The sequence below is a fragment of the Nicotiana sylvestris genome, chromosome 5 (assembly GCF_000393655.2).
Source record: "Nicotiana sylvestris chromosome 5, ASM39365v2, whole genome shotgun sequence".
Lineage (NCBI taxonomy): Eukaryota > Viridiplantae > Streptophyta > Magnoliopsida > Solanales > Solanaceae > Nicotiana > Nicotiana sylvestris.
In genome coordinates this window covers 71256994-71283176 of record NC_091061.1, presented here as the reverse complement: position 1 = coordinate 71283176, position 26183 = coordinate 71256994, and the positions used below count along the sequence as shown (strand labels likewise).

General features: G+C 38.4%; 1 pseudogene; it reads right to left on the bottom strand.

The window, feature by feature from the left end:
- Positions 1 to 5483: 5483 nt before the first annotated feature.
- On the bottom strand, positions 5484 to 12203 carry LOC138868809 (probable xyloglucan endotransglucosylase/hydrolase protein 26; annotated as a pseudogene).
- Between the last annotated feature and the right edge of the window lie 13980 nt (positions 12204 to 26183).

The following is a 26183-nucleotide window of genomic DNA, read 5'->3' as shown; positions in this document are numbered from 1 at the left end:
CGGTCAAAATCGGACTTGCTCTTTTTGCATGACTGATCGAGACTGGAATGCGATAAGTCAAGGTTCAGGCTCGTATCATATCGAACTATGATGCAAAGTTAGATTGCCGAGCTCGTGGCCCTGAGACCGATCAAGATCGAGATCGACCAAGATCGAAACCGAATAAGATAGAGATCGAGGGAAACTTACCGAACCGAAAAACGGAAAACCGAAAGATCCGCAATCGGACGGGGATCACGGCGTGTATCCCGACATGTATTAAGAAGAGGCCGATTAATTAGCCAATCATGTGATCTCTTACCTCATATAGAATTGTACATAGAGTAGGACTCCCCTACTAATAAAAGGGGGTCTGATCATTTGTAAACACATCATATTCACGCAATATTAAGCAATATACTGTCATTTTCCAGCATTCATTATTATTTGACAAGAGGGGTTGCTTTGATGGTAAGCAACCTCCACTTCCAACAAAGAGGTTGTGAGTTCGAGTCACCCCAAGTGCAAGGTGTGGAGTTCTTGGAGGGAAGGATGCCGAGGGTCTATTGGAAACAACTTCTCTACCCCATGGTAGGGGTACGGTCTGCGAATACACTACCCTCCCAAGACCCCACAAGTGAGATTATACTGGGTTGTTGTTGTTGTTGTTGTTGTTGTTTCTAGCTTTCATTATCTTGTTATTCTGTTCATAAGCAAGTTGAAACATATTTGGTTCAAGGGTGGCTGAACTCAAGGGCCAAAACTGTTCAATTCGTGTGGTTTGTATTATTTCTTTTATCGTCAATATCAATATTAATTTATTCTTCTTAATTTGTACCAAGTTATATCACGTGTCCTTAAAATCGCGTATAAATTCAATTATTATCCAATTATAGGGTAAACAAAAGGTCAATTGAAGTGATGGAGAAAGTGTTTTTGGTACTTTAGACGAATTATTTAAGACTATTTATTTAAGGATTATGAATACATTTTAAAATACCAAAATTCATCCAGGAAAGCTACAAGCCTATAATAATGTACTTAAATAGTGTTTACAATATGGCATCTTTATGATAATTTTTTCTTTTTCTTTTGCTCGTTTCTTTAAACATGGACTCACTTAACTAAAATTGAACTGCTCCCAAATATTTTCAGAAGCAAATCAAAAGTCACTAAAAGATGGTAGGAGAAGTGGAGAAGATGGTGGCATTAGGCCTTGTTTGGGGAGCGACGAATGCCCTGATGCGAAAAGGAGCAATCAAATGGGACGAAACCATCAAATCTTTACCTCAACCAAACACACCCCAGAACCCAGTAATGGCCAGTCTCAAGAATTGGGTCAAACTTGTGTTGATATGGCAGTATTCTTTGCCATTTCTCCTAAACCTGTCAACCTCAGCTACTTTCTTTGCAATACTCAGTGATACACCCATTTCTTTAGCTGTTCCTGTAACCAATGCCACCACTTTCGCTGCCACTACTGTATTTGGATTGATTCTTGGTGAAGAGACCCGCGTTGGTCTTGCTCTTTTTGGTACCTCTCTTATTGTTCTTGGTGTTTATATTTGTATTATGTAATCACTTCTGAATAACTGTTTCAATTTGGATCTTGTGTGATCTGATAGATTCATTTATAATGCTGAATAGGGAATTTTATTTTTACATATAATAATCCCTAGAAAGTTTTTTGTTTTTGTTTTTCCTGAATAAATATAGAAAATTTGGGAATGATCTGGTTTGAATTGTTGATGATCTTGTCATTTTGGTTTGTTAATTTCCCTACTGGGTGCATTTAATAGGAGAAATTTATCCCCCATATTTTTGATAGCCCAAATCAGCGAATAATAGGCCCACCCCTCTATCCTTCTCCACTTAAATACTGGACTTGGTTCAACAGTAAGATTGGAACTCATGAGATGCGCCTATCCTGCTAAATTATCCCGGTATTTGCACTAACACAATAGATGCATGACGTGTATTCACTTAGGTTAATTAACGCATAACTATGATTGATTGACTAGCGCTCCTTTTAGAGTTAATATCTATTGGTTTATAGGGTGTTGCTAGGTTTTTGCCCAGTTAATGCTCATTAGCCAAAATTTCAACTAGGAATAGTGACACAGGCTATCATGAATTGAATAATGTAGAGAACAAATTTCAGATAGCAAGGCTGTATGCTATATGGTGTTATCAAATTAATATGTTTTTTATTTGGGTATTTGCATAGGCTTCCGTAAAACTGTAGTCTGTTGCTAGCTTTTTATGTTTCTTTAGTTATCTTCTTCGCTCACCTTCAAAACTGGAAAACATATTTTCACCTTTTCCTTACCTTTCCATGTTACTCTCCAAAGTTTGAGATTGTTGCAACTCTTATATGCAAACTTTGTGCACAAGAAGAATGAGGACAACAAAGTTACACCATTCAATCCCTCACATCTACAAGATCTCATTTCAAGGACAACTATATCATCACAAATTTCCGTGGGGTGACCTTAAGTGGGAAATTTTAAGTTTACTCTTACACTTAGTTCTGAAGTCCATTCTGAAGCCATAATTAGAAAGCAATCAACAATTTATTGCCAAAAACACTTAAATCTTGATTGAAAAATATAGTAGGAAAGCTTCTAGACTCTTACCTCCAACAAGTTATTGCCAAAAACACTTAAACTTTGATTCAATGAAAGGGAAAAAAAATGAGGTCCTTTAGCTAGGTCCAACTAGAGACAGTCCATTTCTGGCCTAATCCTGTTGCATGAGTCGGTCACATGATTCAAATTTTGGTCTGCAATCCATTTTTGTGGTTCACCTTTGTTCAGGTATTCCTTGGATTTTATTGTAGGACCTAATAAGCAGTGAAGGTTCTAGCGGATTGAATATTTTCACTCTTATAAGAAATGGTAAACTAACTGAAAGCTATTGCCCTGTCGGATTGTTGGTTGGCACTTTGCTTGCTTCTGTATGTGTTAAGACTGAGCAGCGCGAAAGCTATTGGTTCTTTGCCTATATGCTTCCTTGTAGGACTACTCCTATTAATATTTTTTGATAAGCAAAATAAAGTTTTATTCATAACTGTAATAGCATCAAGCAGGTGCAGGAAATCAACAATGATAACGACAGGCTATGCCTGTAAATTACTTAAGAAATATATTAAATTTATCGCTACACATAAATCTTTCAGTTTACACCAAAGCGCATGAAAATGTGAACAATATATTTCAGCCCGAGAATAGGTTCTGATCTCCCCGCAAATCATCTATCATTTCCAAATGACCCACAGCACACAAGCTGAAATTATATTCTAGATTATCTTAGCTTCTTTGCTTAGACCTCTCACTGACCAGTTCCATCAAAAGAAAAGAGGGGGATAGGAAGAAGCGGAGTTCTATAAAACGTGTTTTGCTCTCCTTAGACACTCTTTTCCTGATAAATCATTTTTCCTTTTACCAAGCAAACATTTCCCTAACTTTTACTTCAAGTTCTGTCTTGTCATCTCTATTTGGTTGTGAAGAAACTTTAATATTCTTTTCACATTGTACTTAGGTTTCAGCTTCCTATAAGTCTTTGTTTTTTTGATTGGTAGACAATCTTGTTTTAAAAATGGATGTTAGATCTAGAAGTCTGAAAAAAACACAAGTGTTCATCCAATTAGCAGGTAATTGGAATTGTCATGGTGCTCAAAAGTACTCGTAAAATGAAGAAATGCTTTGTATATGGGATATGCTATTCTCAACACCCACAAAAGCTCTTTGATTTTCTCTGTCCACCACATTAGAGCATGAGAAATGACTCCTCAGCCCTTCCTATTCAGGGCTTCAGTTTTCCAGAATTTCGACTCATTTAGCTGTTCTATCATAGATGCTGGCTAAACAACGGATATCAATCATAGCTCTGTGCAGCAGCAGAAGATGGTCAACATACAGTTCCCGTGTTCCCTTGCGCATGACATTGTGTACTAGATATGGTTCAAGTAATTACATGGCCAAATACATATGCAGCCCCGCCATAATATTTCATATTGACACCCAAACTAAGCTTTGTTCCTATTATACACTCTAACATGATTTAAAGTGTATATCAAACACAAAATGCTGACATGGCAAAAAGAGTATATCAAACTTGCCTTAGGCGCATGGTTTGCTCCAAACAATATTTTCCTCTTATTATTTTTTAATAAAAACTCGCATTTTCTCTTCCACTACCATCGTTCCGCCGTTATCGCCACCACCCCTCTCCTTCTTCTTCCTTCTTCCGCCACCACCTTTCTCCTTCTTTCTTAAAAATCATTTTCGGATCTCACTTTTTCCATTCACTGTACAAATTTCTCCATTCCACCAAAAATGATAGATGATGACGAAGAGGATGACGGGAGTGGTGATGATTATATTGAGTTTGAGGATGAGGACATTGACAATCTGAACTTTTTTGAACTCAAAGTGTTGTTACTGGTCACTTTTTTGCCTTACAAATAATTTTGTGGAGTTTAATTTTAACACAGATTGAGAACTTATATGTACCGCTTGAAGTAATATGATCAATCTTTATGCATTTGGGTTTCTGTATTAGAAACTTACACAATTTCCTGGATTGTTTGCTTGCATCGATACCTCTGAAATATTTTTGGTGTTTTCTCTCTCTGAATGGCAGAGAAGTTGATAGTAAGGGTGACAGGATAAGGCGTTGGGACTGGGCGGGGGTGGGGGGGGGGGGGGATTGGTAAGAAAATGTAACCTGGCTGGGGATTAATGTGAAAAAGATTTTCTATTTTGTGGATCAAAACTTTTTTTGACCCAAATGCCATGTGTTTGCATCTCATTTTTGCCACATCACCCGCATGTGTATCACACATACATTATTTTGTTGACTCGTTGGGAGCGAGGTATTCAATGGTACACTTTAAACTTACTTTAGGTGTCTAATTGGGACATGGTTTAGTTGAAGTGTTTTAATGAAAAATTGTAACAACTTTAAGGGGCCACATATGTATTTGGCCTAATTCCTCGAATCGAAAAAGACCTTGTCATGTAGAAGTTTTGAATACATAAACAAATGGGATTTTTGATGTATTAGCACCACTAGCTTTTCTGTTCATTGGTGTACTGAAAGTGATTATCTCTTGTTGTGCTTGCACTGTTGCACCTTGTTTGCTTTCTGTCTTATATTGAAAGTTGAGGGTAACTATTTGAGATGTCTAGGTCATTGACAACTAGAAAGTATTTAGAAATCACGGAAGTATTAGTCGGCTTCTTCGGGGAGATGTGTCTGGAAGGAGTCAATATAAACTTATAATAAAACATCTCTTATATTGTATGCGTTGATCCGGTAATATAAAAGATTTACGGTTTCACTGACCGAATATTTAAACCAATATTCACTCAAAAGAATGGGTTACAAATTCTGGGTAAACAAGGAGTAGACATGAAATAAGAACATGAACCAGAAGAAAAAAAAATACATCTCAACTTTCTGCGTGAAATAGGATATGAGACAACTGGAATGTGAACTCGTTATTGATATTGAGGCTTAAAACATTCACTGGGCACCCGTTGAAGCGCTTAGTGTCTTTGCAGTAGTAGCGTGGCTCAGTTGATTGTATTGGGGAAGATGTATGCTGGTTGTTTAGTGATTGAGCAGCGCATTGGGTGATGCTACCTGGTCCAGTATCTGGCAATAAATGGAGCACTATTCCTGTCAATCCTATCAAGGCCACCTCTAGTTGCCCAGTTATCTGCATTCCAACCGCTGGAGTAAACTCCAATTGTCTGTGCATTTGGATAGGCAAATCCCTGGCTTTGGGTGCATAATGTTTGTGGAATATAACAACTTACACAACTACAGTGGGACTCCAGTGAATGGTGTAGTTATAGTAAGCGGTAGTTAGGTTAAACCATGGGTATAATTGCTGTTTCCTGCCTCCTACGCCTTAAGTGAAAATGTTAGTGTGGATAATATAGGGTTGTCCTAATACATTCCCTAGAAACTCAAAGTCGATCTCATCATGCTTGTCACCAGTGATTTTCTGTTGACTAGATAGCTGTGGAATCAATAAACAGATATTAGATACTTCATGTGTTGCACTATCTTATTCTACCGTCTAATTTTAAATTTATTCGTTGAGTAAACGATTATCATCGTCTATCAATTGTCAGGGAATGCTTTAGCATAATTGTTTATCTATATGATATATTATACCCTTCACATTTTACTGACTATAGTATTTTCTTAAAATCTTTATGAGAAGATCATGAAAGGATTATGGTTAATTGTTTGTTGCCTTTTTGAGCATCTAAGCTCACACTTACATAGTATGAAGTGATTGTTCTAGTAGAGTTACCAGGTACCAGTTTGATCAGTATTTTATAACGACCCAATCGGTCGTTTTGGGATTTAGCATTTTCGTCCAGTGATTGAGACTTTAAGTAGTTTCATATGATGCATTACGACTTGCATGTATGGTTGGTTTTGATTTTCAAGAAGTTTGGAATTGATTTGGAAGAGTAACGCTCAATTTGGAAGTTTTAAGCTGGAAGAGTTGACCAAGGTTTGACTTTTGAATAAACGGCCTAGGATTGGTGATTTGATGGTTCTAATAGATTTGTATGGTGATTTTGAACTTGGGCGTATTTGGATTTGGAGGTTCCTAGAAGGTTCTGACTTTATTTGCCAAAAATTGGTAATTTGAAGGCTTGACCTAGAGTTTACTTTGATGTAATCGGGTTCTTATTGGTGTTCCGGAATTTTAGATAGGTTCATTTACTTGATTGAAACTTGTGTGCCAAGTTTGGTGGCACTCCGAAGTGTCTAGGTATGATTCAGATGCTTAGTGGGAAGGATATAAGTTTATGAACTTAAGAGAGTTCAACATGTGATTTGGTCTTTGATTATTAGATGTGATATTTCTGAATGTGTTTTGAGACCTTGAATATGTCCGGGTAGTGTTTATGGACTTGTTAGGATAATAGAACGGGCTCCCAAGAGGTTCATGTGAGTTTTGAACAAGTTTAGGCATTTCGGCACTTTGATGATGTTCTGAAGCTTTTGAAGTGTGGAGGGCACTTTACAACCTTGAAGTAACTGAATCTAGCCTACATCTAATAGTTCTACATGAATCATCACTAGATTTAACATCAAAACATGAGATTGAACAAGTGAAATTTGAGATTTTCGTCTACAACTTAAGAGAGTGTATTTTGGGGTATTGGACATCGACTTGGACTTGGATTTCGAATCTAATTATATAATTGGACTCATGGGCTTGTGGGTAGTCGCGATCTACCCCTTGACTCGGATTTTGAACATGTGGGTCTGGATTAATTTTTGTTGACTTTTGAAAATTTGATTAAAAATCGAAGTTTTATTATTTGAGATTGTTTTCTATGACTTTATTTGACGTTATTGGGTTGTACTTGGCTAGATTCAAGCCGGTTGGAATTGGACTTTGACAATTTGGCATTTTCGGTTGATTTCTAGCTACCGTGTGAAGGTACGCCTCTTGTCTAACCTTGTTAAGAGGTAAAAACTTAGGATTGATTTGATTGCTATGTGCTTAAAGTATTGGGGATAGGGTATATGCAAGGTAGCGAGCGTATATGCATTTACCAAGTTTATATCATATCCGCGATAGAATTGAGATACTTTATGCCTTGTTTTGATTATGTACTCATCTTGATTCATGATTTGCTTAGATTATATGACTATATTCTCTCTCTTATTCATGCTAGAGATCATGCCTAGGTTTATGGTTGTTTATGAAGGCATGAGAGCCTATTCTTGAATTGCTTGAACTATCGGTAGTCATTTAGAAATTTCATAAGCACATATTCACATGACTATTATTAAGTCCTTGTGCATATTTTATCTATTAACTATTGGGCATATGCATATATTTTGTATATGGATACTTGAGCTGGACCGAGATTGTGGAATGTAAAGTTGTGCGGTTGAGATATAGTTATAGCACACAAGACATGATGAGTGAATATTTGATTATAAATGAGCTATAAACCTCCTTTTGCACGTGGATAAGGATCCGTCTCTCCAGAGTCAGGTGATTACCCATTTTACTTTGGGCCCTACGAGCGTGATCAATACATGGATTGTATATTGGGTTTAAGTGATACATGGATTTGTATCAGGTTTCAGTGATACATTGATTTTGTATCGGGTTTCAGTAATACATGAATTTTGTGCCGGGTTTTGGTGATACATGGATGGTGTATCGTGGTACATGGATCTTGTACCGACTATGGTAAGAGATAGAGTCTTGAGCATGAATAGACATCCTCGACTCATTTAAATGTTAGCTGTCGCATGTCACCTCTATATTCTAGTCGGGAGCCTCGAATACGTTGATTGAAGCATGCCATCTTTATATACCATATCAGAGTAGCGTTAACATTATCTCTTGAATTGAAAAAATATGCCTTATATCTTTCGGCTGTTTTATATCTCTGATACTTGTTGTTCATGAGGATATTTATTGTTTCGATTCTAACCTTTGTTATCTATATCTGTATTGCAAGTATCATGATGCCTATAGCCTCGCCACTACTTCTTCGAGATTAGATTTGATACTTACTGTCACGACTCAAAATCCCACCTCAAGGCCGTGATGCTAGACGAACTTGCTAAGCAAGTCAACTCACAAATAACAAATAAAGTCTATTTTTATTATTTAACAGAGATATATAACAATAAAAGATGGAAATAGATAGCATCTGATAAAAACCAAAGCATTGTCTAAACACGGCCAATACAATATGCCCAAGACTAGATGGTACAAGTACATGAGAAAACTACGGAAATGAGATCAAGTCTGTATATATGTCAAGCTGTCTGAAATACAAATAAATAGAAATATATAAAAGGGGCAGAGATTCGGTAACTGCCAAGAGATCCATGAAGTGAAGCTCACTCTAAGTCTCCGTGAAATCTCTTAGGTCACACCAGAGGATCTGCACAAAAAGATGTGCAGAAGCGTAGTATGAATGTACCACAATCAGCATTATGTAAGTATCAAGTCTAACATCGAAGAAGTAATGACGAGGCTAGATGTTTCCAAATACTTACCACACAAGTATAATAACATAATTTAACAACTGAACAATAAGTAACATCACGAATAACAAGAGTAACAACTATCAAAAGTTGAAAAGTTTTAAGCGTGCTTTTCTTGGACATAAATAACCATAACGCTGCTCAGATATCGAAATAAAAGATAACATGCTCAAATAACGGAGCGGGGACTCCGAATTAGCATATAAGGATGCCGAGTAACAATTAATAGTTAAAATAATATTTCTAAATGAGTCAACAATAAGAATGCATGCTCAACCGGTACAATATCCATGTACCCCGATAGACAATCCATGTATCAACATAATCCGATACATAATCCTTGTATCGATCCGGTATAAAATCCATGTACCCACCACGCTCATAGGGCCCAAAGTAACATGGGTAATCACCTGATTCTAGAGGGACGGATCCAAATCCAAGTGCAAAGAGTGGTATAATAACATCCCTCATAAATCAATATCTGATTATCATGTCCAATGTGCTGTAACTGTACTTCATCCACATGCTTACTATGCCAAAAATTCTCAGTCCAAATCACGCACCCATATTCAAAATGAATGTATATGCTCAAGAATTACATATAAAAGGTGCACAAGGACTTAATAAATATCATGTGGATATGTGTTAACAAAATAATCTCTATGTGACTATGGATAATTATGCAATTTCACATATAAAGAATAAGTTCCCTTGCCTTCACAATTAATCATAAGCCTAGGCATGATTTCTAACATAAATAAGAGAGCAACGTAGTCCCATAAGTCAAATAAATCATTTAAAATTGAGCACGTAGACAAAACGAGGTGTATTATAATCCAATTCTACTCCGGTTGTAATATAAACTTGTTAAATGCATATACGCTCCATCATGTATATACACTAACCCCAACACCTTAAACACTCAGCAAACAAGTCAAATCCTAGAGGTTTCCCTTTTCACAATATTAGCCAAGAGATTCACCTCCACCCGGTAGCCTTAAAATCACCAAAGTTGCAAATTCCTCAAATATTCAACTCTAAATGGCTCGAATCTAGTTAAAACAACCTAATAACGTCAAATAAAGCTATAGAAATTGATTCCAAGTAATAGAGCTCAAATCTTATCAAATAACAAAAAATTGACAAAAAAGTCAACCTGGGATCGCTTACTAGAACCCGAAAAAAGTCACAAATCCTGACTACCCATTCGAATACAAATCCAAATAAATAAGTTTCATCCAAAACCAACTCCAAATCGGGGTTCAAATATCCATTTTTCACATTAGAGAAGTTTTGCCAAAACCCCAAAGTTTTCTCTCTTAGATTCACCAATCAAATGACAAAATCAAAGACAGAATCATGAATAATAATTAAATTCGAGTCAAGAACACTTACCCAATCCAAGTGGGAGAATATCGCCTAAAAATCGCCTCAATATGAGCTCTGAATCTCAAATATGATAAAATGAGCTCAAAGTTCTGAAAAGGACAACTTATAATTCTGCCCGGTTATACTCTTCGCGAATGCAGCCCATCCCTTGCATTCGCGAAGCACAACCAACTCCATCCCCAAAAATACCTTTCGCAATCGCGGTCTGCTACCCGCGAACGCGATGCACAAGGTCCAATGGCCTACACGAACGCCGATGCCCATGTCGCAAACCCGAAGACCAAATGCTTGGCCAACTCCCAGCCTTCCTTACGTTGCGAATGCGATGCCCATGTCGCGAACATGAAGGCCAACTGCCTCACCTATCGGAAACGTGACCCCAATGTCGCGAACGCAAAGAAGAAAACATCTCTCCACGGAATAAGCCTTCATGATCGCAAGACCTGCTCTGCAATCGCGAAGCACACCAGATTCTAACAAATCTTCAGTAATACGACCAAGCTCGAAATGATTCGAAATCCATCCAAAACGTTCTGAGCCCCTCGAGACCTCATCCATACATACCAACCAGCCCCAAAACATAACACAGGCCTACTTGAGGTCTCAAATCACACAAAGTAATATCTAAGTACAAATCGCACCTCAATTCAAGCTTAATGTACTAATCAACTTCCAACTTTCAAAAATCATCCTAAAGCATGCCTAACAAACTCAGAATAACCCAAAATTTTGCACACAAGTCACATATGACAAAATGAACCTATTCCAACCTTCAGAACAAAAATCCGAATTTGATCACCTCGAAGTCAACCCTAGTCAAAACTATGAACTCCCTAATCATACATATTGCCAACTTTTGGAAAATAGCACCCAAACATTCTAGGAACCTCCAAATATACGCGTAAGTCAAAAATCACCATACAAACCTATTGATCATTGAAACACCTTTCCGTGGTCGTTTTGACAAAAAGTCAAACCTCGGTCAACTTTTATAACTTAAGCTTCCACAAATGACATAAGTGTTCCAAATCACTCCCAAATCTAAACCAATCAACCCCGCAAGTCAAAAAATAACAAACAAACATACAGTATACACCAAATAGTGGAGCGAGGCTCAAATACACAAAATGATCGGCCGGGTCATTACATTCTCCCCCTCCTAAACAAATGTTCATCCTCAAACTAGTTTAGAAACATACTTGTAATGTCGAAAAAATGTAGATATCTGCTCTGCATATCATGCTCGGTCTCCCAAGTCGCATCCTCAACCGATTGACTTCTCCACTGAACCTTCACCGATGCAATATCCTTCGACCTCGGCTTCTGAACCTGCCTGTCCAAAATGGCCACTAGTTCCTCCTCATAAGACAAGTTCTCATCCAACTGCATCGAAGGGAATCTAATGCATGTGATTGATCGTCATGGTACTTCCGAAGCATGAAAACATGAAACACCGGATGAACTCCCCATAAGTTGGGTGGCAAAGCAAACCTGTAAGCCACCTCACCCACACTCCCCAAAACCTCAAATGGACCAATGTACTGAGGGCTCACCTTGCCCTTCTTCCCGAATCTCATCATGACTTTCATAGGAGAAACTCTGAGAAGAACCCTCTCACCCTCCATGAAATCCACATTACGAACCTTGCTATTGGCATACCTCTTTTGTTTAGACTGCGATGTATGAAGCAGCTCATGAATCAACTTCACCTTCTGCAAAGCATCATGAACTAGATCAGTGTCCAACAACCTAACTTTCCAAGGCTCAAACCAACCAACCATAGAACGACATCGCCTCCCATATAAGGCCTTATACGGGGCCACCTGGATGCTCAACTAGTAGTTGTTGTTGTAGGAAAACTTTGATAACAGTAGAAACCGATCCCACTATCCTCCGAAATTAATGACATAGACTCTCAACATATCCTCCAAAATATGAATGGTCCGCTCGGACTACCCGTCCGTTTGAGGATAAAATGTTGTACGCAACTCAAACTGCATGCCCAACTCACACCACATTGCTCTCCAAAAGTATGATGTAATTGAGTGCCTCAATCCAAGATAATAGACATAGACACACTACGCAGGGGAACAATCCCTTTAAGATAAATCTGAGCTAACTGCTTAGAAGTGTAGGAATTCATGCTTGGAATGAAATGTGTAGACTTGGTCAGACTATCCATAATGACCCACACAACATCAATTCTCCTCAAGATTCCATGGAAACCCAACCACAAAGTCCATAGTGATACATTCCCATTTCCACTCCAGTATATCTAACCTGTGAAGCAAACCACCCGATATACTTGACCTACTAACATTCAAACATAGTGAAACAAGCTCAATGATGTCCTTCTTCATCCTTCTCCACTAATAATGCTTCTTCAAATTACAATACATCTTTGTAGCAGCTGGTGAATAAAATACTGTGAACTGTGAGCTTCCTCGTGAATCAACTCCCTAAAACCATCCACCTTAGGAACACAGATCTGACCCTGAAGGCTAAATACTCATCATCACCAATAGTCATCTCTTTAGAACCACCTCGCTGTACCGTATCCTTAAGGACAAACAAGTGGGGATCATCATACTGTCAAGCCTTAATGTGCTCAAACAAAGACGATTGTGACACCATACAAGCAAGCACCCTGCTAGGCTCTGACATGTCCAACCTCACGAATCTTTTGGCCGAAGCCTAAACATCCATAGCTAACTGTCACGCCATAAAATCCGAGGAGCAAGACCGGCGCTCAACCGAGTAAACCCGACTGAGCAAGCATGTTAGGTTTCATACTACCCAAATTCATCTTTGAATAAAGAGGAAATGTACACCATTAATCAAATTCTATAAACATGTCATTAACAATTCCATTTTATTTCCATTAACAACTTCGTTCACAATTTTTAAGATATTACAAGTTTTACACATCATTACCAAACATCAATATTTTCACTTTAATTCAGATACCCGACACTACCCACAACCTGTCTACGGAGCCTCTAAATACAACTGAAGAGTTAATATGAAAATGCCGGCAACAAGGTTCCAACTACACCTCAAATACAATGTACATGATAAACAGATGAAACAGGACCCCGAAACGAAGTGGGGCTCACCAAGTCAACTAAAAGGATGATGCGGCACTAGCTGCGACCAACACTGTCTGCTATAGAAACACCTACATCCATTTAAAGACATAGCGCCCCCGGCAAAAGGGACGTTAGTGCCATCGAATAGCACTAGTATGTATAAGTAAACACCATCTAGTTAGAAAGAACTTTCATACAAGAGTAAAGAGGAAATCGTAAAGACAACAAAGTTTCAAATAAGCACCATATCAACAATATAAGGAGGTTCACATGATTTTCACATAGTTTCTAAAATTTTAGATTGGAGCATCCCACACTGTTGCATCATTATCCACTTTGCCACCGCTTCTTTGAGCGGAGTCCGATCACGGCCCGATCGGCTAAGCCGTCTCCCGGAGACGTTACCATTATTTCATTCACACTTTCCAATTTCAATAATCAATACATTACCACCATGTGTATATATTATGGCGTCCGATCACGGCCCGACCGGCTAAGCCGCCTCCCCGAGACATTACCATTTTCCATTATTCATCTCACTCCAATCTTTGGTTACACATATGTCATTTCAAAGGAACTTGGGGCCATACCTATCACATCATATATTTGGCACTAGGCCACATTTCACATCATTTCCAATTTCAATGTTAGATTTGTAATTTAGGACAATAGGTGCACACAAGAGCAATTTAAATTGTGAGCATAGATAAGACTTCACATAGATGGAACATTATATGCAGCTTCAATCTCATTTTAAGGTCTAAGCATTTCAATATATAATTCATATCTTTTGCCCCTTTCAAGTTATCAAGATAGAACATTGATCATGTTGAGACACATCTTTCACGCATATAAGGTCACAACACTAATTCATGTAATAACAATCGATGCAACAATTCAACTTTATTCTTACCATATTCACACAAACATCGATGAAGCTCGATTTCTAAAAGATGGGGTTTTAGCCATACATACCTTGTTTAAGCTTTCCTTAAGTTATTACGACGTTCCGGAAATTCAGCAGTCCCAATCTACTTGAGACATAACAAAATTGAACACAAATTAGGAAGGTATTCATTGTTTCAGCTCATTTGAGCATTTTATCAAACACTAGTTGAGCATCTTGATTTCAAATCTCTTTTACAAGATTTCCTTCATTCCCCAACCCAATCTTTGCTTATTTATGTTCAACAATCTTCCCACAAACCTAATTTGTACATTCATATATACATAATACTATTACACCCAAGAATCATACCTCAATAACCCATCTCAAAATGTCTACAACACCAACACAACCTAGGTTAGGCCCCTATGGCTTTCAATCACCATCCCATGAGTTACAATACTTAATTCATACTCATATTTCCATAATAACTCCATATTTGTAAGTCTAAGAGGAAAATATTACCTTTTGTAGACCAAATCTTGAAAGACAACTTTTGGGATGTTCTTGAGATTTTGAAGAAATCCTATGAAATCCAATCAAAACCATGTTTTAACTAGTGATTGAGAAGTGAAATCACCATGAAAACACACTTAGAAACTCACCTTAGGTGTGCAATTGGATGCCTTGGCCGGATTGGGGATGGATAGGATGCCCTAGTCATGAAAAATGACTTAAATCCTCTCATTTCCCATCCTTATGTGTATTTAGAGGTCTGCTACTAGCGTGCCCGCACTAAGACCACACTAAGGCCGCGCTCACGAGGCAGAATGCTTCTCAATATGCGCGGTCGTGCTTCCGCCGGGCACCTAGGCGTGCAAATGACACATGCCCAGTAAAATGGTCGTAACTTTTTGTATACACCTCCAAATGATGAATTTTTTAATTCTTCGGTAACTAGACTCAAAGAGCTTTAATTTGATAGGTTGTGCATCACACAACACCTTATATAACTGGAGATATGATTGTCCAAAATGAGGTTTTGTGCGTACTCATTCACAACTTTAGTCCATTATGAAATTTTCCAACTTGGCTTAGATTTAGGCCTCTCCTTAGACCTCAAGTCACTTATAATATGACTTATACACTTATTAACATACCCAATTAATATCCATTATATCATGAATCCTCATTGCACGCATAATAAAATAATTAGCCTACCTTGGCACCACGAAATCTTAAATTACTTAGCAAAATTTTCTGGGGCTGTACATTCTCCTCCGCTTAGGATCATTCGTTCTCGAATGAGGATCAAGGTTCACTCATTTTTCATCCTTATGTAACTTCAGTTTTTTTTCCACATCATGAAATATATCAACAGCCCCGAATTTGGCTAACTCCTTAAATTTCCGAAAATTTCGCCAGAGTTTCTTTTGTAACTAGGCCTATCTACCTGTCAGAGGGCCCTAGATACATATCCTAACAACATATACATGTTCCATAGACATAACATAACTTGTACAACACCAACCATGGCCGCATAGGCAACATATATAACCATAATGGAATAGTTTAACATAGATCAAATCAAAAGATAAGAGTTCATAGGAACCAAATGCATAAAAGCTATTACATGACTATTCAAACAAATGTGGGTTCTTCTTTATCATTTCTTCCTCGGCTTCCCAAGTGGCTTCCTCAACCTGCTGGTTCTGCCATAACACTTTTACGGAGGCAATTTCCTTATTTCTCAATTTCCGGACTTGCCTATCAAGAATGACAACTGGAATTTCTTCATAAGATAGTTCTTCATTAACCTCAATAGCTTCAATTGGCACAATAGCGGACGGATCTCCCACTACCTTCTTCAATATAGACACATGGAAGACCAGATGTACCAACGACATCTCGGGTGGCAGCTTGAGCTTGTATGCCACCTGACCAATCTTCAGAATGATTATGTACGGTCCGACATACCTCGGACTTAATTTCCCTTTGTTCCCGAATCGCATGATGCCCTTCATGGGGAAAACTTTCAAAAATACCCAACCATCTTCTTTGAACTCCAAATCTCTGTGATGAATGTCCGAATAAGACTTTTAGCGACTCTGAGAAGTCTTCAATCTCTCCTTAATAATCTTGACTTTCTCCGTGGCCTGATGCACGAGGTCCGGCCCTATCAATTCTGCTTCTCCAACCTCAAACCACCCAATGGGAGACCTACATCTCCTACCATACAATGCCTTGAATGGTGCCATCCGGATACTAGCATGAAAGCTGTTGTTGTAAGCAAATTCTATGAGTGGAAAATGGTCATCCTAACTACCTTTGAAATCAAGAGTACAAGCATGCAACATGTCCTCAAGCGTCTGAATAGTCCGCTCTACTTGCCCATCGGTTTGAGGATGGAAAGCTGTGTGAAGATTTACCTGCGTACCTAAACCTTGCTGAAATTTCTTCCAAAAGTTGGCAGTGAACTGAGCCCCTCGATCTGAAATGATTGAGAATGGAGTGCCATGCAACCTGACTATTTCATTGATAGATAACTGAGCATACCGTTATGTTGTGTCAGTAGATCTAACTGCAAAGAAGTGTGCTAATTTCGTGAGTCGATCCACGATCACCCAAATTGAGTCGAACTTGCGCGGAGTGCGCGCCAACCCTACCACGAAATCCATGTTGATCATCTCCCATTTCCATATTGGAATTTCTATGCTTTGATCCAATCCACCAGGTCTTTGATGTTCGGCCTTCACTTGTTGACAGTTCGTACATCTAGCCACAAAGTTCGCCACATCCCTTTTCATGTCATTCCACCAATAAAATTCCCTGAGGTCATGATACATTTTCGTTGAACCTGGGTGCACGGAATTCCTGGAAGTGTGAGCTTCTTCCATGATCCTTTCCCGAAGACCGTCAATATCTGGAACACGTAAGAGGCCTTGGTACCGTAGGGTACCATCATCCATGCCAAGGAAAAAAACCGTGGTCTTGTGTTTATGAATCCCCTCTTTTAGTTGTGCTAACAATGAATCGTAGAATTGCTTCTCTTTTACTTTCACCACAAGTGATGATTCAGCCCTATCATGCACAATCACTCCTCCTTCATTAGAGTCCGCAAGGCGAACTCCCAAACTAGCCAACTGGTGAACCTCCCTGGCCAACGACCCCTGATATGCCTCTAAGTGAGCCAAACTTCCCATAGATTTTTGACTAAGAGCATCCGCCCCAACATTAGCCTTTCCCAGGTGATAGAGAATATCGATATTATAGTTTTTGAGTAACTCGAGCCATATTCTCTATCTCAGATTCAACACTTTTTGTTTGAAAATATGTTGAAGGCTCTTGTAGTTTGTAAATACATCCACGTGGACCCCTTACAAATAATGTCGCCAAATCTTTAGTGCAAACACCACTACTGCAAGCTCTAAGTCATGGGTTGGATAGTTTTTTTCATGATTATTGGGTTGCATAGAGGCATAAGCGATCACCTGGCCATGTTGCATCAATAACGAACCATCTATATCACATTTCTCTTACATATGACCTCCTAGAAATTGAGTTCTTCAATAATTTCCTTGATATGGTTACCATCTTCTGTGAAAACTTGCAACTTGCTCTTCCAAACTCTCAACAAACGACATTACTGGATGAGTTTTCTTATAGGACCTTTTTATTTCAAAGGAATAATATCTTCTAGCCTGCGCACATACCTTAATATCCTCAACCTGCATGACATTGCATCAAATGTAAGGTAATATTGTGCTCCGCCTTTTCTTAGCCAACCTCTTCTCCCCATATGTGCCTTATAGAATTTAAGAAACCACACTACTTCCCCTATGAATATTCTCACAATCCCTCTTTACAGTTAAACACTGCCCAAAACATATATCAACACCCCTTATATGTATACAATTTAGGAAGAGTCACTGGCCCGAGAAGGGCATTCTCTGAAACTTGAGATCCTCCTCAATTCTTCAACAACGACTTTTGATTTTACTCTTAAGTGTAAGACTTAGTCCACCTGATTCTATCCTCGATGAGTAACTCACCTCATTCCCCATATTGTAGCTACCAATAGAGTTCCCTGATATTGTGGTTTAAGAGTTACCATGTGAAACCTGTCTGGTCTGTAACAAGTGTTTATCCTCTTTCAATCTATTTTGAACCTTTCATTTGCCCCTTGGGTAGATTGTGTTGTCTTTCCCCCTTTTTTATCTCCATTTGGCCTGGACAATATGTTGGTACCATCTTTTCTTTCTAACTGGAACATTCATTCCCATTCTATTTTGCTCATAGTGCAAAATTGATAGCATTATTGTGCCACACAGTTGTCTACCTCCCGTGAACTTGTAATATCATTGTGCCTGGTTTAGTGAGTTTATCATACCACAACTTCACCTCCAGTAGTCTCTCTTTCCATTGTATGTAGACATGAACTATCTCTAGATCCTTTAGTTGATATTCGGTGTCACCCAACTTGGTTGCATTACGGTTAGTCCTTTATAACTTTTATTAACACTTATGCTCTAAGCGAGTCCACCATTCTGATACAAGATATTTTATGATAACCATGACCATCTCAATTTATAGGTTTTCTCCCCATTTCTTCTCACCTCATTCATCCTAGCTAATGAATAGTCATGCACTCTTCAATATGTTACGTGGTCTTTTCCCTTAGTTATTTCATTATGCTCACCTCTTAACTCTTGTGAGGATATCCGTGGGAAAGTGTGTTCATCCGCATATCACTTAACACTTATTTGCTTGTAAGATTTCCATCAAGCCCAAATACCCTCTTGGGTTATTATAGCATCACATTTATTTCTCCCACTCGTTCTGCCTTTCTTAACGTCTTGAAACTTTAGTTGAATCGCAATTCCATGATTAACCCATTCTAAAAACTAGCAAAACTTTCACCTTTGATCTATAGTACTTCTTTGGGTTGCATTGTCCCTGGCCCTCTAACAAGTATAGAAACCCTTTACAAACCTACTCTTAGTTTATAGGATCGTTTACCCTATTATTCACATTGTCATGTATGAAGAATTTACATTCCTTAACCTTCCACCCTTTTTTTTGGGGGGGGGGGGGTACTAGTGGTCTATCATTAGTATATTCTTCCAGATAATCACGTTATCCATTATCACTTTTCTAGACTACACATGTCTTCAACAAAATATTCAAACATCATAGCTACATGGTCTTACTCTTGTTTCGTTGTATTTAAGTAGCCTTACTATGGCCCTTCCTCCCCCACTTAGGGCGAATGTCCTGGATTTTGACATAGTTCTTGAATTTAGCAACTTCATGGATATATGTTTCATTTCTCTATCCCTCACATATATGTTCGATTATTAGGGAGAATAAAGTCACAATGGTATTAACCTCATAAGTTCTCTGCTCTTATTCAGCCACATGGGCTTGGGATTCCAATTCCTCATATCAATATCCTTTAGGAGTGTAACAACTTCATGCACTTATGGGATTTTTATAACATTCATAGCACAAGGGTCTTCTTGTTATGAATTCAATTGAATCTCATTTCATGACTTCTTGTCTCCCGTGAAAGACCTACATGTTTTTCATTGCTCTCCTGGTCATGCCTTACATATATCACATGCTTATACAACAAATTTTCTTTTACACCTTAGGATCATTTACATACTTCTCACACTACCCATAGGTGCTATCCAAGCTTACATATCACTTATCAATTCAATGTTTCTTTGGAGGTGAGTGATCAATTTTAACACTTTTCTCATATAAAGTATGCTTCTAGTACTGTGTATGTATCTCATATATCCGTACAATTTGTTCAACATGATACATGTGCCATCTCCTTAATATTCAGGCCTTTGCCCATTGGTTATTCCATATGACAACATTACTTGGAATAGATTAAAGAGCATTTACTTGCCTAGAATCTCAACGCACAAGTTAGAAGACAATCTTAAAGTCAAGCTTTATCGCACGATATGGAGTGTTGAATAAGGGTAACATTCCTAAATGTACATGTAGCCTCCAACTTATAGATGTGGTCGACTATACACCGATAAGAAGGACTCTACTAGACACGGCTTCGAGACATCCTAAGACACTTTAAAACCTTAGGCTCTGATACCAAGTTTGTCATGCCCCAAAATCCGAGGAGCGCGACCGGTGCTCAACCGAGTAAACCTGACTGAGCAAGCCTGTTAGGTTTCATACTACCCAAATTCGTCTTGAATAAAGAGGAAATGTACACCATTAACAATTCCATTTCATTTCCATTAATAACTTCGTTCACAATTTTTAAGATATTACAAGTTTTACACATCATTGCCAAACATCAATATTTCCACTTTAATTCCAATTCCCAACACTACCCACAACCTGTCTACGGAGCCTCTAAATACAACTGAAGAGTTAACATGGAACTGCTAGCAACAAGGTTCCGGCTACACCTCAAATACAATGTACATGATAAACAGATGAAACAAGACCCCTAAATGAAGTGGGGCTAACCAAGTCAGCTGAAAGGATGATGCAACACTAGCTGCGACCAACACTGCCTGCTATAGAAACACCTACATCCATTTAAAGACATAGCGCCCTTGGAAAAAGGGACGTTAGTGCCATCGAATAGCACTAGTATGTATAACTAAACGCCATCTAGTTAGAAAGAACTTTCATACAAGAGTAAAAAGGAAATCGTAAAGACAATAAAGTTTCAAATAAGCACCATGCCAACAATATAAGGAGGTTCACATGATTTTCACATAGTTTCTGAAATTTTAGATTGGAGTATCCTACACTGTTGCATCATTATCCACTTTGCCACCGCTTCTTTGAGCGGAGTCCGATCACGGCCCGATCGACTAAGCCATCTCATGGAGACGTTACCATTATTTCATTCACACTTTCTAGTTTCAATCATCAATACATTACCACCATGTGTATATATTATGGCGTCCGATCACGGCCCGATCGGCTAAGCCGCCTCCCTGAGACGTTACCATTTTCCATTATTCATCTCACTCCAATATTTGGTTACACATATGTCATTTCAAAGGCACTTGGGGCCACAGCTATCACGTCATATATTTGGCACTAGGCCACATTTCACATCATTTTCAATTTCAATGTTAGATTTGTAATTTAGGACAGTAGGTGCACCCAAGAGCAATTTAAATTGTGAGCATAGATAAGACTTCACATAGATGGCACATTATATGCAGCTTCAATCTCAATTTAAGGTATAAGCATTTCAATACATAATTCATATCTTTTGCCCCTTTCAAGTTATCAGGATAGCACGTTGATCATGTTGAGACACATCTTTCACGCATATAAGGTTATAACACCAATTCATGTAAAATAACAATCGATGCAACAATTCAACTTTAATCTTACCATATTCACACAAACATCGATGAAGCTCGATTTCTAAAAGATGGGGTTTTAGCCATACATACCTTGTTTAAGCTTTTCTTAAGTTACTACGACGTTCCGAAAATTCTAGGAATCCCAATCTACTTGAGAGATAACAAAATTGAACACAAATTAGGAAGGTATTCATTGTTTCAGCTCATTTGAGCATTTTATCAAACACTAGTTGAACATCTTGATTTCAAATCTCTTTTACAAGATTTCCTTCATTCTCTAACCCAGTCTTTACTTATTTATGTTCAACATTCTTCCCACAAACCTAATTTGTACATGCATGTATACATAATACTATTACACCCAAGAATCATACCTCAATAACCCATCTCACAATGTCTACAACACCAACACAACCTAGGTTAGGCACCTATGGTTTCCAATCACCATCCCACGAGTTACAATACTTAATTCATACTCATATTTCCATAATAACTCCATATATGTAAGTCTAAGGGTAAAAGATTACCTCTTGTAGACCAAATCTTGAAAGACAACTTTTGGGATGTTCTTGAGATTTTGAAGAAATCCTATGAAATCCAATCAAAACCATGTTTTAACTAGTGATTAAGAAGTGAAATCACCATAAAAACACACTTAAAAACTCACCTTAGGTGTGCAATTGGATGCCTTGGCCGGATTGGGGATGGAGAGGATGCCCTAGTCATGAAAAATGACTTAAATCCTCTCATTTCCCGTCCTTAGGTGTATTTAGAGGTCTGCTACTAGCGCGCCCACGCTAAGACTGCGCTAAGTCCGCGCTCACAAGGCAAAATGCTTCTCAATATGCGTGGCCGCACTTCCGCCGCGCACCTGGGCGCGCATATGACACATGCCCAGTAAAATGGTCGTAACTTTCTGTATACACCTCCAAATGACAAACAGTTTAATGCGTCGGAAACTAGAGTCAAAGAGTTTAATTTGATAGGTTGTGCATCACACAAAACCTTATATAACTGGAGATATGGTTGTCCAAAGTGAGGTCTTGTGCGTACTCATTCTCAACTTTAGTCCATTATGAAATTTTCCAACTTGGCTTAGACTTAGGCCTCTCCTTAGACCTCAAATCACTTATAATATGACTTATACACTTATTAACATATACAATTAATATCCATTATATCATGAATCCTCATTTTCACACAAAATAAAATAATTAACCTACCTTGGCACCACGAAATCTTAAATTACTTAGCAAAATTTTCTGGGGCTTTACACTAACGACATCTCCACAGCTGGAATGAATGCCAAACTCTCCATGATCTCCTCTTTTCTACTCAAGGCGTCAGTTACCACATTGGCCTTCCCCGGATGATAAAGAATGGTGATATCATAATCCTTCAACAACTCTAACTATCTTCACTTCTTCAAATTCATTTTTTTTGTTTAAACAGATGCTGGAGACTCTGATGATCCGTATATACCTCACAAGACGCGCCATATAAATAATGCCTCCTAAGCTGGAGCACGTGTACAATATCAGCTAACTCCAAATCATGCACCAGATAGTTCTTCTCATGAGGCTTCAACTGGTGCGAAGCATAGGCAATCACTCTACCGTACTACATCAATACACATCCAAGGCCAACCCTCGAAGCATCACAATATACTATGTATGACCCCGATCCTTAGGGAAGTACCTAAATTGGAGCTGTAGTCAATGCCGTCTTGAGCTTTTGAAAGCTCTTGTCATACTCGTCTGACTACCTGGTCGGAGCGCCCTTCTGTGTCTACAAAGTCAATGGGGCTGCAATAGATGAAAAACCCTCCACAAAGCGACTATAATACCGATTCAAACCTAAGAAACTCTTGATCTCAATAGTGGTAGAAGGTCCGCATCAACTCTGAATTGCCTCAATCTTCTCTGAGTCCACTTTAATCTCCTCACTAGATACCACGTGGCCCAAGAATGCCACCGAGTCCAGCCATAATGTACACTTAGAGAGCTTAGCATACAACCTCTTCTCCCTTAAAATATGAAGCACAATCCTCAAATGGTGCTTGTGGTCCTTAACACTACGAGAATACACCAAGATATCATCGATGAACACAATGATAAAAGAATCCAAATACGAGTGGAACACACTGTTCATCAAATGTATGAAGGCTGTTGGGGTATTAGTCAGACCAAAAGACATCACTAAAAACTCATGGTGCCCATAACGAGTCTTGAAAATCGTCTTGGGAATGTCCAAAGCCTTGATCTTAAATTGATGATACCTCGATCTCAAGTCAATCTTCAAGACACCCTAACACCCTGAAGCTGGTAAGATAAGTCATCAATGCGAGGAAATGTATACTTGTTCTTGATGGTTACCTTGTTCAATTGCTGATAATCAATACACATTCTCACAGACCCTTCCTTATTCTTGACAACAATACTGGCACACCCCAATGTGAAATACTAGGTCTGATGAACCCCTTATCCAATGACTCTTGCAAGTGCTCTTTCAATTCCTTCAACTCTTCTGGAGCCATATAGTACAGTGGAATAGATATGGGCAGAGTTCCTGGTACCAAGTCAATACGAAAATCAATATCCCTATCGAGTGACATGCCTAGTAGGTCTAGTTTAAACACATATGAAAACTCCCTCACTACCGGAACTGACTCAATGATAGGAGTATCAATACTAACAACTTTTGATCGTTTTCATCTATTAATATTAAATACTCATTGAATTTCCCCATAGATTAAGTGTTTTTCAGGTGAAATTTGGAATTTTGACCCATGTATAGGAGAGTAAGATGTGGGGATCTGAGTGTAGATTTGTGGTCGGAATTGGATGATTTTGGTATGGTTGGACTCATTGTTGAATGGGTGTTCGGATTTTTAAATTTTGTCAGATTCTGAGACGTGAGCTTAGAGTTGAATTTTTGGCTTTGGTTAAAGAACTTAGCTTTATCATATAGAATCAATTCCTATAGATTGTATTGATTTTATTAAGTTGTGTGTGTCTAGATTCGAGCCATTCGGAGGCCGACGCGAGGCAATGGCTTGTGGGAGTAGGGATTTTTACAATTTTAGGTAAGTAACACTTCTAAACTTGGTACTGAGGGTATGAATCCTTGAACTACGTTATGTAGTTGGTTTTGAGGTCATGCACATGCTAGGTGATGGGCGTGTGGGCATGCATCGTGGTAATTATGACTCAGTTGATTCCGTGGTACTGTGTAGTTATCAAATCTTGTTATTATTCATGCAATCTCCATATGTTAGAGAAATTGAGATGTATCCATGTTAGAAATCAGGTTTAGGCTATATGCAGGTACTGTTGGGAACCATCGAGGCCATTTCTACTGTTGAGTTATTTGCTTAAAATACAATTATGTACTCACTCATATTCATCATTTGCATGTCATATCTCAGTCTCTGTTGTCATTTATTGTTACATCATGTATCATTGTTTGGGCTGATTGGTATGAGATTTGTGAGCCCGAGAGACTGAAGAGATTGATGACTGATTTGAGGCCGAGGGCCTGATTGTGAGTGATATTTATAGGATCCGGATGCACATCACAACAAGCTTTATTGATTCATGATGGGATCGGCCTGTAGACGTATTATGCCATATTAGATTTTATTAGCGCTTGGGCAGGATCCACCCCTCCGGAGTCTGACATACCAGTAGCGAACGCAGGTACCATTGAGTGCTGAGTGCGAGTGTCGAGTGTGAGTGCTAAGTGATTGAGAGTGTTGAGCGATTAAGCGTGATGAGTGAGGTTGAATACTCCGAGAGCATGAGTATATGAGTTTATCACTATGTTGTATTACAGGAGACATCCTTGTTTACCTTGAAAATGGTAATTACAATCAGATTTGATATTGTGGTTCTAAAAATATGTGATCTATTTTTATGCTAGTTGTTGGGCAATAGATGCTAAGTGAAAGATTAGAAAACAAGATAATAGCTTGTAGACAGTGTAATAATCAAACCAAATGGCTGAAAATTAGGGCCTCAAGCTTGCGTACACGGGGCCTCGAGGTCGAGTCGAATGCCAGGCTAAGGGCAATCAACGGAGGATTAACAGTTATGATAAATTTTATGGCGGCTCTTTAGGACCAATAATGAGCAATAAATGAAGAACAATTAATGAAATATAATAAATATAAGCAAGATAATAAATGTAAGCAATATGATCAAATAGAGAGTATGTTTGAGTTAGAGAGTAGAGAATGTTCTTGTATTGGATGTAGTGTGTAGTATGTATATTGTAAGTTACAAAATGAGAAGGATCCCCTTTATATATGAGGGGGAATGCCAAAATAGTACAAATACATTTATGACAAAGATATGGGGCTGGTACAGCCATTTAATGCCATGATACGGGTTTGAACTAGCGTAATGGACTTTGTCAGCT